Source organism: Pezoporus occidentalis, unplaced genomic scaffold (assembly GCF_034315485.1).
Source record: "Pezoporus occidentalis ecotype Australia unplaced genomic scaffold, CSIRO_AGI_Poc_V1 ctg142, whole genome shotgun sequence".
NCBI classification, from domain to species: Eukaryota; Metazoa; Chordata; class Aves; order Psittaciformes; family Psittacidae; genus Pezoporus; species Pezoporus occidentalis.
The window spans coordinates 1,088,618-1,102,060 of NW_026913230.1; positions in this window are offsets into that span (position 1 = coordinate 1,088,618).

Genomic DNA, 13,443 nt, shown 5'->3' on the forward strand with positions numbered 1-13,443 from the left:
AAAGGACATTTTCCCACAGTCCAAGAAACTGCCTCTCTGAAGCCATTGCTGGATAATCCCTTCCCTAGGGATGTGGCTGTAAAACTCATTCAACTTTAGGTAGTGATTTTCCAGAGATTTTAATAATTTTGTGGTTTTATGCTACAAAAGCACTGCAAAGTGCTTACAAATACGAGTTGCAACTGAAGAGGGAATAGTTTGGAGATAGGGTAGTGGAAGCCGGAAAACCTGCAGACAAGGAATGGAGGCAAACCAAAATAGCACAAACTCCCAGACGAAGTGTTGGAGGTGAGGAGACTGCCCTGGTCAGCAGTCCTGGAGCAGAGAGCCCTTTAAACAGGATAAAGATGAGGCTTTACTGTGAGATCTTCTCCTCCAGTCTGCAGTCTTAGTCCAGCTATACCAGCATTTGAAGGACTGAACCACACTTAATCCCCAGATAATCTATCTTCCCTGGCCTTTGACTGAAGGATACTGGTGGCGATACAGGTATGTGTTATCACACATATGTGTTGCTTCTTATCTGGGGAGCTGGAGCTTTGAATTGCTTAGAAGAAGTTACCATCTCCCTGGGGTGCTCTGACATTCCCACACATAGTCCTGTGGTACTTCAAAAGGCTGGTAATAAATAGGGTTTTAGTATCCAACACCTTATTCTTTGCCATTTGCCCTGAAAACACCTCACTGGCAAGTCAATACAATGTAAGTTATGAGGTTCAGAGAGAAATGAATAATTTTATGTGTAAGATAAGTTTAAAAGATTTTTGTCATTCTTTATCATCCAGCTAACCATCTGTCAAGACACTTATGCTGCTTTGCAGCTGCGATCCAGTCCACAAGAAAAGCTTCACCTTGAATACAGCTTTCACTGGGGAGGATGCTGCTTTGTGCCTCCCCTATTGGTAGATGCCCAAACTCCCTATGAGTGATTATATCACCTTCAAGCATTCTTCAAACCAAGAGTTTCTTGTGAGTCACCATTTAGTCAGGGGTCTCATCAACACTCACCCCACAGGGTAGCTGACTGAATCTGTCTATTTAATAACAGTGAACATAGTGATGGTCTTTGAATATGACTAGGCAGAATTATCTGCTAGCTAGAACATACTAATGAATGGTTTTTATTTAGTTGTAAGCACACATAAACTCATTGCAAAGTAAATGTATTTTTCCAGCTGGGGGAACAATATTTAAACCTCAGTGCATTCCTTTTTAATATGGAAAACTATTTGTGTAAGACAGCAATGATTCCTTAAGCAAGTTCAGAAATAGAATAATATATGGTTTTCATTATTAGGTTTTGACCATGATGAGATAGAACTATTTGGAGGTAGGTGTGTTTTGGATATGGCCTTGAGAGATATCCTGATGCAAGTCCATACTTTTGGCAGTTTAAGGAAGCTGAAGTGCTTAGAACTTCAAATGGTCATTACTAACAAAACCTACATAAATAATTAGGTAAACACTGTGCAATTATATTTACATAGAAGAGTAAGTGAAAAGTAATTTGAGTATTTGTTCTCAATGATGGTCTATCATGGCTTGCATTCATGCTTCCAGGAATCCACACAAAAGCACCAGATGAAAAGAAACAAAAAGTATGAAAGGTTTCTGGGTTAAGCAAATTGTTTGGTAATGACATCTTTCTTATCAGCCAGTTTGTTGCTGAAATCAAATTGTGGTCTATGTTTTGAGCAGTTTCAGATTTGACTGTACTTCCTGATCTAAATTCTGTAAATCAATGCAGTTACAAAATATCTCCATGTGTTCACATTTACCAACAGTGGCATGATCATTGTTTGCTGAATTTGAAAGTTTCATCCTCTAATCTGTCCTGTGTATGGGTCTGTGCTGCAAGAAACCCTGCCCAGGGGTTTTCAAAGAAAACAATCTTTCATTGTCATTTTGCAGACGATGAATGAAAGAAGAGATCGATGAAGTGCCTTCTAGTGAGAGCAAATCCTTTGCAGAGCCTCCACCGAACTTACGTTATTTGATTCCCTTCTCAGGCATGAGATGAGCCATGAGCTCATCCTGCTCCTGCACTGACATCACTGCAATAACCATAAATGGGACCATGGCAAAACTGCAAAGTTTTCATGCTTTAAAGACTGCCTGGAGGTGAATGCAGTGGCCTTACTTTGGTGCCCCCTCCTTCTTGTCCATTTTAGCAAGTGTGTAAGCGTTAATCAATTAATCATTTCTGAAGTTTAATCAAGGGCTGAAGTTGTAATCAATTGGCAACCCAATGGAACACAAGGATGTTTGCCTGCCTGCCTGCCCCTCCAAGCTTAATTAGCAATTAGCTCTGCTGAGTGACCCCCTGATCCAGCAGTTTAGCTGAAAGAAATGCATCCAAGTGGTAATTTCACCTTTTGCCTCCATTATTTGGTATTATTCTGTTTATTAAATTCCCAGCCTCTCCAGAGTATGCATAATGGGAAAATCTTCAGTCAAGCCTGCAATTACTGTAATGAGAAGATATAATGGAGTTATCATTAAAGAAGCTGAAATATTTTCTTATTATCTCTTCCCTTCTTTACTTATAAACATCTTTTTCTCCGTCCCCTTAAACTGCAAAGAGTTGACATTTCTAGTAGAACCCACCAAGAAGAATCTGTGGCAAAATGAGTTGCAGAAAGAACCACAATGAAGGGATCTCACACCAGTCTCTCAGGACTGGAGGTTTCCTGGAGTAACCCAGTTCCTCATAGTTTTGCAAAGGTAGATCTCAGATTCTGTATTTTACTGACAGGTTGTCAGATGATGCCATTCCTAGTGGAAAGCATGGGGCGTAGCTGCAAAATGTGTTGTTCTAGCATATTTAATTATTGCTTATTTATTTCATTAAACATCCTGTTTTCCCAGCTCTTTCCGAAGTACCTGTGTAGGCAGATAATAGACTGTCAGAAGCTGGAAGTGAATCACTGGAAGATCAGCCTTAATTTGAGATGAATAATCTAGAAAGGGCAAGGAAACACTGAACCTTTTCTAGAATGTGGAGAACACATTTTAGCACTGGATAAGGACTCTCATACTTGGGTAAGTAGTTGCAAAAGCTACTATAAACATAACAAAAGGAAAAAAAAAACCCTCCATTACGCCCAAAACATTGCTAGACCCTGCTGAACAGCCAATCTTATGATAGATGCTGAGTACTCGTTCCAAACATTGACATTAGTTAAAGAGGTTTAGCAACCACTTTGCTTACATCTTCACAAACTCAGACTACTTCTACAATTAAAAAAAATACAGCTTTAATAGTTGCCCAAACACAGATACTTGAATAACTGCTGAGTTAAACCCAAATTTCCTGCCAAAGGAAATCAGCTGACAGTCTCAGCAAGCTATTAACCCATCTGGGGTCTAGATCACTCCATTGTAGTTGAATTAGTGTTGTGGAACATATGTATAAGGTAGCAAAGATATCTTCCAAAGTGTCTCATCTCAGTTTCTAAATGTCAGCTGCAAGGACTATCTCCTCAAGGTCACGGATTTGAACTTCTCCCTCTCTATTCTAAAGAATGGAAGTAGAGGCCAAGATTGGTTATGCATTTAGGGCAACATGAGGACACAGGATGATCAGAGGGGTCTGAAGATTAATAGCAGTAATACCACAGTTGTATAAAACTGTCATAAGCAATATTCCCACTGGAGAAGTGGATAAAATACTGACTTTACACAGAGCAATAGTCCTGGGAGAAGGCCCCTAAATTATTCCTTGGGATATCTTGCTGTTACAGAGGCATGATGGATGTCCACACATTAGTGGTGCCATCTCAAGCCATCAGAAGTGTTGACATAGATGAAGCATTTTGATTAAGTGTTCCTGTTCAGCTTTATATATTAAAAACTGTATTGGGTGGAGAAGCAGGACTCTCACCTTTGCTCCATCTTTATTTGTATTCTTACCATATAACAAAAATAGAATAAAACAACTGGAAAGACAAGACTGATCTCAACGCTTTCATGCTCACTAGAGGCAAAGCCGTGTTTTGATGGCTGTAGATCCATCCAATTTTAGCAGTTTGCATCTATTTAAGTAGCTATCTGTTGATGTACTTACTCTTGAGGTCTAAATTACTCCACCTGCACTAGATTGTGTGTCTGTGCAGCACCTAGCACAGTAGGTGCTGGTTCATGTGTAGGTCTTCTAAGTGAATAGATCCTTCTTTGCGGCTCCTACTGAACAGATGAAGATGATTCCTCTTTTCCCTGCCCTTGTTGTATGACACCCTTGGAGAAAAGTCAGATAATTAGGGGTGACTGTTGTTGATTCTTAATTTGCTTCAGAAATTACTGAAGCTCTAATAAAGAGCTTATGAAGGACAACTGATTTGCACATTTTTGAGAACTACAGCACAGAACATTACCCAGGTCAGAGTATCAGTATTTGCTAATATCTCTTGTCTTTGACAGGACTGTTATGCCAAGTTTGTAGAGGGCATTTGCTGCTAATAATGTATTAACAGGAGCAGAAGAAATGTCCCAACACAGCACAAATTAATATACAGAGCAATAGCTGTAACGAGGCTATAAACTGAAATTGAACACCCTCAAGCAGGGCTATATTTTCTGATTTTCCATTTTCCGGGATCTGGTTGTACTTAATTTTGTTAGCACTTGAATTGAGGAAAATGATGGGAAATTTGAGTTGCAGAAATTTTGAAAATAGATATTCTGTGTTGTCTTCACCTGGAGAAGGTCAAGTATGAGATAAAGGCAGGAAAGCATGATATAGAGATGACCCTTTTATAATGGAAATAATAATATATATTACATGAATATAAGATCAATAGATATTGAAGCAATTAAATATGGATATATAAAAAGAAAATACTAAAGACTTATTTGGTAAAATAAATCAGTTATTGGCTCTGTTCCCTTGATCATAAACCATATGGTAAAGACAGATTTCAATTTCAGTGAGTATATAAAGGTGTACTGAACATATTTTAATTAAAAAGCCACAGAACTTGGTCTTTCAACACCCAAGGGACTAGATGTTGGATTGAAATTCAGACCCTGAGTACCACTGATACAAGGTGATGGGTGACTCGTTCATTTAATAAACCAGGAGATCTAAGCCTGACTCCAGATTTTTGCTGACAAACAAGGCTGCTGACCCATGCTTGTGGTCCTCCAGATGCTAGCATTTCTCCTTGCTCCTGACCACTTCCATGCAGCCGTACCTCATGCTTGGGAAATGCAAGCACTCATGCATTCCAAACTGCACTGACAGTCACTCTGTAGCACAAGTTGCAGGAGTTGTTCAGCATCCTGGGTTCCTTACGGTGGTTATCACAAAACAAAAGCCCTAATGATAACAGTGCAAACTTCTTTATCATCTATGTCTCTAGTGTCTCCCTAGAGGGGGGAAAGATACTTGGATCTTTCCTTCAATTATTTTTCCAGTCTATTAAACTTTCTAAATTCCAGTTTCTCAAAAATATATAAATAAAATGAATCCAGAGAGCATAAATGAAAATTGAGGCCTCTGCTCATCTCATCCAGTATCATGGTTGATCATTCCCAGGAGATGTCTTCAGAAGCATGGCTTTATGACCATGAGAGAAAATAATGGTGTGCTGAGAAAAGTTGAAAATGCACAGCCCTGTTGCATACAAAATGGATCTCCTAAGAGATTCATCATGACCATTTGCAAAATAGAGGCAGGTGAAAGGGAAGGGATGGCTCTGTTAAATTTGGTGTCTTTACACAGTAAGGAGAAGCTACCACTGAAGGTGAAGGGAAGGAAAAAAACAGCAAGAGAGAGGAAACAATGCAGCCTCCTCACAAAAGATATATCACGTCAGAGGATGTTCTGTTCAACAAACCAACTGAAAGAAGGTATGTTCCCAATATATAATGATGTCAACACATTATCAAATGGAAGTTTAGCTACCCCAGCCCGAATCCTCCCCTGCTTGCTGACAGTGTTTTGAAAAATGCCATCATTTTTGACTACTTGAGGCTCTCAGAGGAGACCAGATAGCATCCTGTTACACAGAGCCTGTTTCAAACACTGCAGACTACATACATTACGCTACAGATCATACACATTAGTTACGTACATGCCTTTCAGAGCATGGATGTACTTTTCCATTATTAGTGAGATTTGGTTTCCCAGATGGGGTTCTCAGTGACCCTTCTCAGTCTTGTTTTTTAAGGAAAAGAAGGTAAAAGATAAGGTACAGTTATGCACAGTTGCCTTAAATACCAAGATTATTTTTACCTGCATTTATCCTATCATGCTTTAAACACCCAGATCACATATGTGTGCATTCTATAAAGCCCCAAAAGTCAGTGAAGTTACTCCATCTCACTGTAGATGTCACCTTTTTGAAATTCCCTTTACTAACTTCAGAGAGCAGATTTATTTTGACAGATCAAGTGCGTGCACAAAAATGACATTGGGTCTTTGGCAAAACCCCTGGGTAAGCTTTGACCACTGACTTAAGTGCATTATGGCTGCTCATCAATGCTCCCTAGACTGTGCCCTCACAGCTCCCGCGTTAAAAAAGAGATTCCTGGTATTTTCTGCCTTTCTCAAGATTGAAGGGCAAAAATGAAAAACACTGAATGAATCTCAAGGGAACTACTGTTACTTTATTATCTCTCCTCAGCAGAAGCCACAGAAGTCCAGAACCACTAAGGCTGGATGAAACCTCTGGAAGCCAGCTGCTCCAAGCTCCTCGCAAAGGGCCAAATTAAAGCTAGATCCTGCTTCAGATTTACACCTGGTTACACCAGGTGAATCTGGGTTAGGTCCCAAACTTTCTTGCTCCGTGCAGTGATATAAAACAAAAGCAGTAGTAAGAAGGTGCAAAAGGAAACCTTGAGATTCAGAACCAGGGCATTTGTGCTGTCACTCTCTCATCTCTGCAGTAAGGCACTCTCACGAGGTAACACTCCATGCTTGGGAATGCAAAGTTCATGAGAAAGATGATTCCTGTTGCTGATGGTAACATCTACAAGCACAGCAATTTTTTTGTGCACAATATAATGCATATTCTGAAGGAGCAATAGATTCACATAGTCAGGGCTAACGGCAGAAATACTAACTGTGGGTTATCTGTCCTATAACTCCATCTGACTGTTCACTCATTATCATATACCCATATGTGACCAGGACACCTCTGTTCCTTTGTAACGAGTGGGCAGAGGACATGGATTGTAGCACGGCTCAGATAATATTCCTCCTGATCCCTTCTACCTCTGCTTTCCAAGCGTGCTTGGCTGGGAAGCTGGCTCATTAATTGAGGAGCAGAAAGCAGCAATTTTGTGTTCTGAACTTTCCCATACCTCCTTGACAAACACCTGTGCCAGTCACATCTTGCACCTCCTCACACAGATGTCTTGCAGGCCAGCTCCCTCGTCTGCACAGCACCAGGTTGACAACTCTATCACATACTGAAATGAGACGACTGGAAAACCGTATCTTCAGCTACTCTTTCCCATGGGTTGGAGAATCAGATTATATTTTCACAGCTTTGAAATAAAATACCACATGCAGCTTGCAAAGCAAATAATGCTGAAATAATCAGGCACTTTTTATTCAATCCTTTTACTGAGGAGGACTATGGTTTAGCTTGAAAATGTTGAAGAGGGGCATGGCATGAGCAAATACATGCACAGGAATAGTTCATTTGCTGTGGTTTTCTGTTGCCCTCAGCATGTTGTTGCTGTTTATACTCGACACAAATCAATTTCAGAGGATCTGGGGGAACTGGAAGGGGTAATAAAGCCATCTGTCTTCTGCAGTATTCATTGAATGGGTTGGACCTTGGGTTATAGCTCTGCTTTTTGGAGGGGGATTGGAAAGCTTCTTCCACTCTAATAGACTAAAGGAGGTCTCAGTTTTCCCCTGCAGTACACCTCAGAACTGCCTCAGCAATATCCTGGGTAAACAGACTTGTCTTGCCCTATATCTGATAGTGGTCAGTAGTGAGCTCTTAGGGGAAAGAGGACAACAAAGATGGAGTAATATTTTCCTTGGTAAACTCTTCTAGCTTCTCACAGTTTGTGATTTAGGAACTTCTAGAGCTTATCATAGTTTAGTTGTCATCAATGCAGTCCAGTGTTCACCAAGAACACCAAAATCTCCAACTTGGCTAATTTTCCTTCTTAAGAGCAGCACTCAAGCAAGACATGGTGAAAGGAAAGACCTGTGCATTCAGTGTGTGTGTGTATTTGGATGGAAAGAGAGCAGCCAAAGCATCCTTGTCGAGAGCAAGAGATCACAGGAACAAGCCTTGACCTTTGTTAAAGTAGCCATACTCTGAATTTCTGTCTCAGAAGCTTCCCCTTCGTTTTCAGCAGGTGATTCACCAGCCTTTAACTCCATTTCTTCCACCAGACTGGCTGGAGTCAGGGCTAAATTTGAGTGCTATACTGCTGGCTGGATCCCATGGAGCAAGGACACTGAAGGACAAGGAATATGGGGAAGACCTTTGAGCTGTGCTGTGAAATCCAGATGGCTGAGATTTAAACATTGCCCCCTCTTCAGCAGCAGCCTGGGGAGAGATGGCCTTACTCCAAGTGACCAAAGAGTGGAAAAGAAGTGGCTGGGGAGGAACGTCTTTCTCTTATTAATGAAACTGATGTGGTTTTGAGAAATGAATCCCTCATAATTTTAATCAAGTATATGAAGAGACTGAATACTGTAAGAAATCAAAATCTTGGAAGCCATGCCATACCCCTGTTCATCAAAAACATCTTTTCCTACATCATTAATGCTGAAAATGTGATTATGAGGAGGTTCCTCTCTTGGACATAGTAAATGAACCCTCAGTCTTAGGTATGAGGGCTGAAGTGATTGGTCTCCTGTCTGGGGAGATGATCCAAACTCAGGCGAAAGGAAATGGGGAAGAAGATATTGTCAAGGAATTGTTGGAATGGTGTCAGTAATCTGCTGGTCTGTCCCTGGAGTCACACAGTCTGCCTGCAACCTGAACCTTTCTGCAGCTTCAGAGTGAAGAGAAAAAAGCCTGTGAAAACTTTTGTAACAAACCCAGACATTACCTCAGAACAGAACAAGCAGCACCCAGCCCTTTACAAGTTTGAGTTTAAAATCCTATGTCTTGCTCTTTACCTGAATCATGTGGGAGCGCTGTAAATAACACTAATGTTTTGGGACAGCTTCCTCCAGAATCCAAGAGCTGTTTCAAGCTGGCTATCCAATTTGGAAGGCAGAAGATGTGAAAGCAGTTTCATTCTGGAACGTTGCCATGAGAATTTATGTAGAGATGTTCCCATGATCTGCTAAAGCAGACCTACAGCAAATCATCACTGTGCAGGAAAGATGCTAGACAGAGAGAAGACCGAGAGCCGTGAGGGTGGTTAAACCTAGGAACAGGGGTTCAGAGAGGCTGGGGCATTTCTGCCCATGGAGACACTCCAGACTTGGCTGGAAAATGCCCTGAGATGTCCTTTTCCCTGGCTGAAAAAGGCCTCCAACTTTGAAAGTAGATCTAACCTTGAATTTGGCCCTGCCTTGGGTGAGGTCTTGATCAGATGACATATAGGTGTCTTTTTCAACCTGAACTGTTCTATGATCCTATGAATCCAGGCAAGATCAGCAGTAAAGCTACTTTCTATTTCTGTACTTCTATTTTCCTCCCTGGCATTGCCTGGCTGGTCTATTTTGCTTGATATGGGATGTCTCTCACTGTCCACCTCTGTTACATCCAACATGATGAAGACCTTGACCAAACCCTCAAGGTGCTATACCAGCAGTTATATCACTATGAAACCCAAAGGAATTCCTCAGATAGTGCAGAGCTGGCATTGTAAATCTGAACTGACCTGTCTTGTGTTTGTCCTTAAACCACAACATGACCTAAACAAACCAATGAAACCCAAATCACGAGAATATGCTCAGCTTTTTCCCTTCTTACACTGTAGAAAAATATTCAGTAATCTACACTTACACAAAAGGATGAAAAATGCATCAGCTCTGAGAACAGCACAGTGGTACCTACAGGAGCACATTAGGTATGAAAAGGATGCACAGCACGAAGGGACAACTCGGTTTCAGAGGCTGCAGCATGAGCAGCTCCGTTGAGGTTTCTCGGAGCAGGTTTGGCACATTTTTCTAACCTGGTCATGGCTCCAGCACTCTGCCAAATGTGCATCTGTCACAGTCCTCCCATGCCAGTAAGGCTGTTACACTGGGTGTCTACTGCACCTGCATGTTTTCCTGCAACAGGAAAAACTGTAGCTTTTTAGTTTCTCCTCATTTCAAAGAACACAGGGGTAAAATAATAATAACGACGATGATGATGAAATGCAAGCCAGAACTAGGTTGGCAAACATAATCACAAGGTGTATTAAAAAGTTAAACATAGCTTGGCGCTTTGAAAATCAAGCACCATGGCAAGTGTTGTCCCTTGGCTTTATGTCACTTTTTAAAAGGAACTCTGTAATTGAGTAATCAGCTTGCTGGTTGTCATGGCAATTGCTGCGGGCTGCTGCAGGGAGCCGGCCTCTGCGCTTTGTCTGTGCTGTGCCGAGGGCAGCCACCCACTGATGCTCCACCAGCATCCCTGTGCTCACAGGCTGCAGAGCCCAGACCTCGGTGTCAAGGGGAATAAATATAACATGGGGAGACCATGCCCTGGAGGAGGATTTGAGTCACAAACCCAATGGCGCCTTCCACTGTTGGTCAGTGACTTGCCTTGCGCTGTTAAGTCGTTTAGCAGATGGCAGTGCTACTGTGGCTTGGATCTCATGCTAGTAGGGAACTTGGGGGGTTAATTCCAAATTTAAATGCGATGTGGAAAGGGAAAAGTATGTACAGGATCCATACTGGGAAAGCTGTTTGTCAGTGGCCTTTACCTGGTGATTAAACTCAACTCATGCTGATCAGCATTTAAACTTTTAACCGAAGGGCGGATCTGCTAGCAAAAGAACCGGTGTACATGGATGAAGGAGGGAAAACAGGTTAAGTTGAGGTTTCTAAAATGTACAAAAGGAAATGACTTCTTTTATACACTGCCAGAATTTCACCTGCTGTTTCTCCTGGGGAATCCTCTCATCGGGAGCTCGAGAAAAGGTTTTTGAAGAGTGAAATGACTGTATTTTCTAGAGAGAAAGGCACAAGAGACTAAATCACACAATAAATGGCAGATCTGTTCAATTGAGAATAACTCAAAATCTTCCATTTTGCTGGCTCCCCTCATTCCTAGTTGCTATATTTTCATTCCCACACCACACTAACCTTAGCTATCACATCTCTGCACAAGGCTTCCCTTACTGTACAGGGTGGAAACATCCTAACTTTCCATATATCGAATGGGAGACTGTTTAATACTTCTTGCTGACTGCAGTCATAAAAGACAAGTTGCACAGGGTATCTGGAAATGAAGTACTGTGTTGGTGAGTGTTATTGCTTCAGCATCTTGTGCTTCCTATCGCACCACCTCTGGCATGAGTATTTCTGCACTTTTTGTCATGGACATTGGTAGAAGCTCTCCTAAAGCTGTAATTTCACCCAAGAGAGTGGTTAAGATCACGTTTTTCTAAGCATGCCTTCTATACTGGGTGAGAAGAGCAGCCCATGGAATAGCTGGGTTCTTCATCCCACTACCATTCCAACATGATGGCCATGATGCAGATGGTCCATACTGTGTTCATAAATTGAGTATTGCCTTAGCTCTAGCACAGTGATCCCCACTTGTGCTGGAAAACACTCTCTGGTCACAAAGCGTCACTTTTAGATTTACAGCATGGAGTCCACCTTTGGCTTAAGGTTCACCCCTAAAAGACAGTGTTGCTGTAGGCTCATGACTAGCTCAGAGCACTTGTGACTCCAGTGCAGAACTGGGGCAGTGCAGAGTCACAGGAGCAGAGTGATGCAATATTCCCAGGGAGGGAGTCCCTGATCTGAGGTCACCTCCAAAGCCACATCATTAGGATAATATCCTAGCTTCATTTCTCCATGCAAGCTTCTGTTGTGGTTTTGGCCTTCAGTCCCTAGTTGCAAACTGAGCATCTCCTTGACAGGAAAACAGATAATTCATCTTGGTAGGAAAACAGATAATACACTTAGATTTATCCTTCTTCAGGCACTAGGATACTGGGGCTATGACATACAGAGAATCAAAGCAAAACCCAGAGTACTTTAAACACAGATTAGCCAAACCATGATGGTAATTACAATGCTAGTACTCCACAAAAGATGAAGTTTGTCTCAAAAAGAACCAAGTATATATTTACCTGCCCTCCTTAATGATCAAGCAAACAAGCAAGGAGAGACCAATATGTGCTTCCTCAGGTTCAGGTTCTTTTCAATATTTTACATTTTTCAGTCATGCAGCACCTTAGCATCTTCACAAAAAACCTCTAAAGTGACGAATGAAAGACTGTTGTCTCTCCAACACACTAAAAGATTTCTCCCTAATGTCAGATACACCTCAAATTAATATTATTTAATTTGCTTGCTGCCTTCTGCATACCCAAAGCATGTCAACATAATTCCAGAAATTAGTTCTCATTACTTAGCTGCTTCTACAAGAGCCAGTGGAGACTGTACGATGCAGTGTTACTTTGCAGAGTTTATGTAAATATTACTTCTGTTCCTCCTCCATTTTTCAGGGTAAAATAATGTGTGGTTAAAAACTATCTGAACCCCAGAGACATATGCCAGCACAGCATAGGAAAGAAAATTTTAAGGTTGATCAAATTTAAGTGCACCATAACTCTTGACAGTGTCCTTTAAAAATTGGTCTCTGCATAGTGGAAAAAATGTTCCCCCATTTCTAATCATCACATTTCCCTTTGCTTTTCTAAGTTTAACACACTTTGTTTTGCTCTTTGTAATGTCCTTAGCAGAATATGCCATGCTCAAGTCTAGTAACTTGGAACATTGATAGCAATTTTAATTAATCACTGTACAGTTCTATTTTGCATGAAGAAGGCTCAGCCTCTTGGACCCATTAATTAAATGTGGAATTTACAGTTCCTTGAAAATGTTGAAGAAGCAAAAGATTAGACAGATCGGAGCTGTATTTGAAATGGAAATTGAGAGATATTGGACTGTCGGTAGGGAAGAGCAAAGTGACATGTTAAAAAATGCTTTTAGTTCAACAGCCATCCACTAAGCCAAAACCAATTGGAAACATGAATTTTCCATGACAAAAATAATACAGCAGCAAAAGGCAATAGGTTAAATTCTTAGGAGTGAATTGGCCAAGCTCCTTTAATCCTAACAGAAACTCTACAGCAAGAATTCAGTTTGCACACTTCTGTGACTGAAACAATTTAAATTATTCCTCTTTGTTAAGGACCTAAATCCTGACATATTTAGGCAATGCCCTGGAGAAGAGAAAGCTGACTGATTGTAAAGATAGAGCAAAAAATGTGTGTCCCTCTGGCCCCAGCTGAGCGAGCTCCCAATTCAGGATGTCTGCAGGCAAGTCACTGGCACACCTTGTGCAGCAA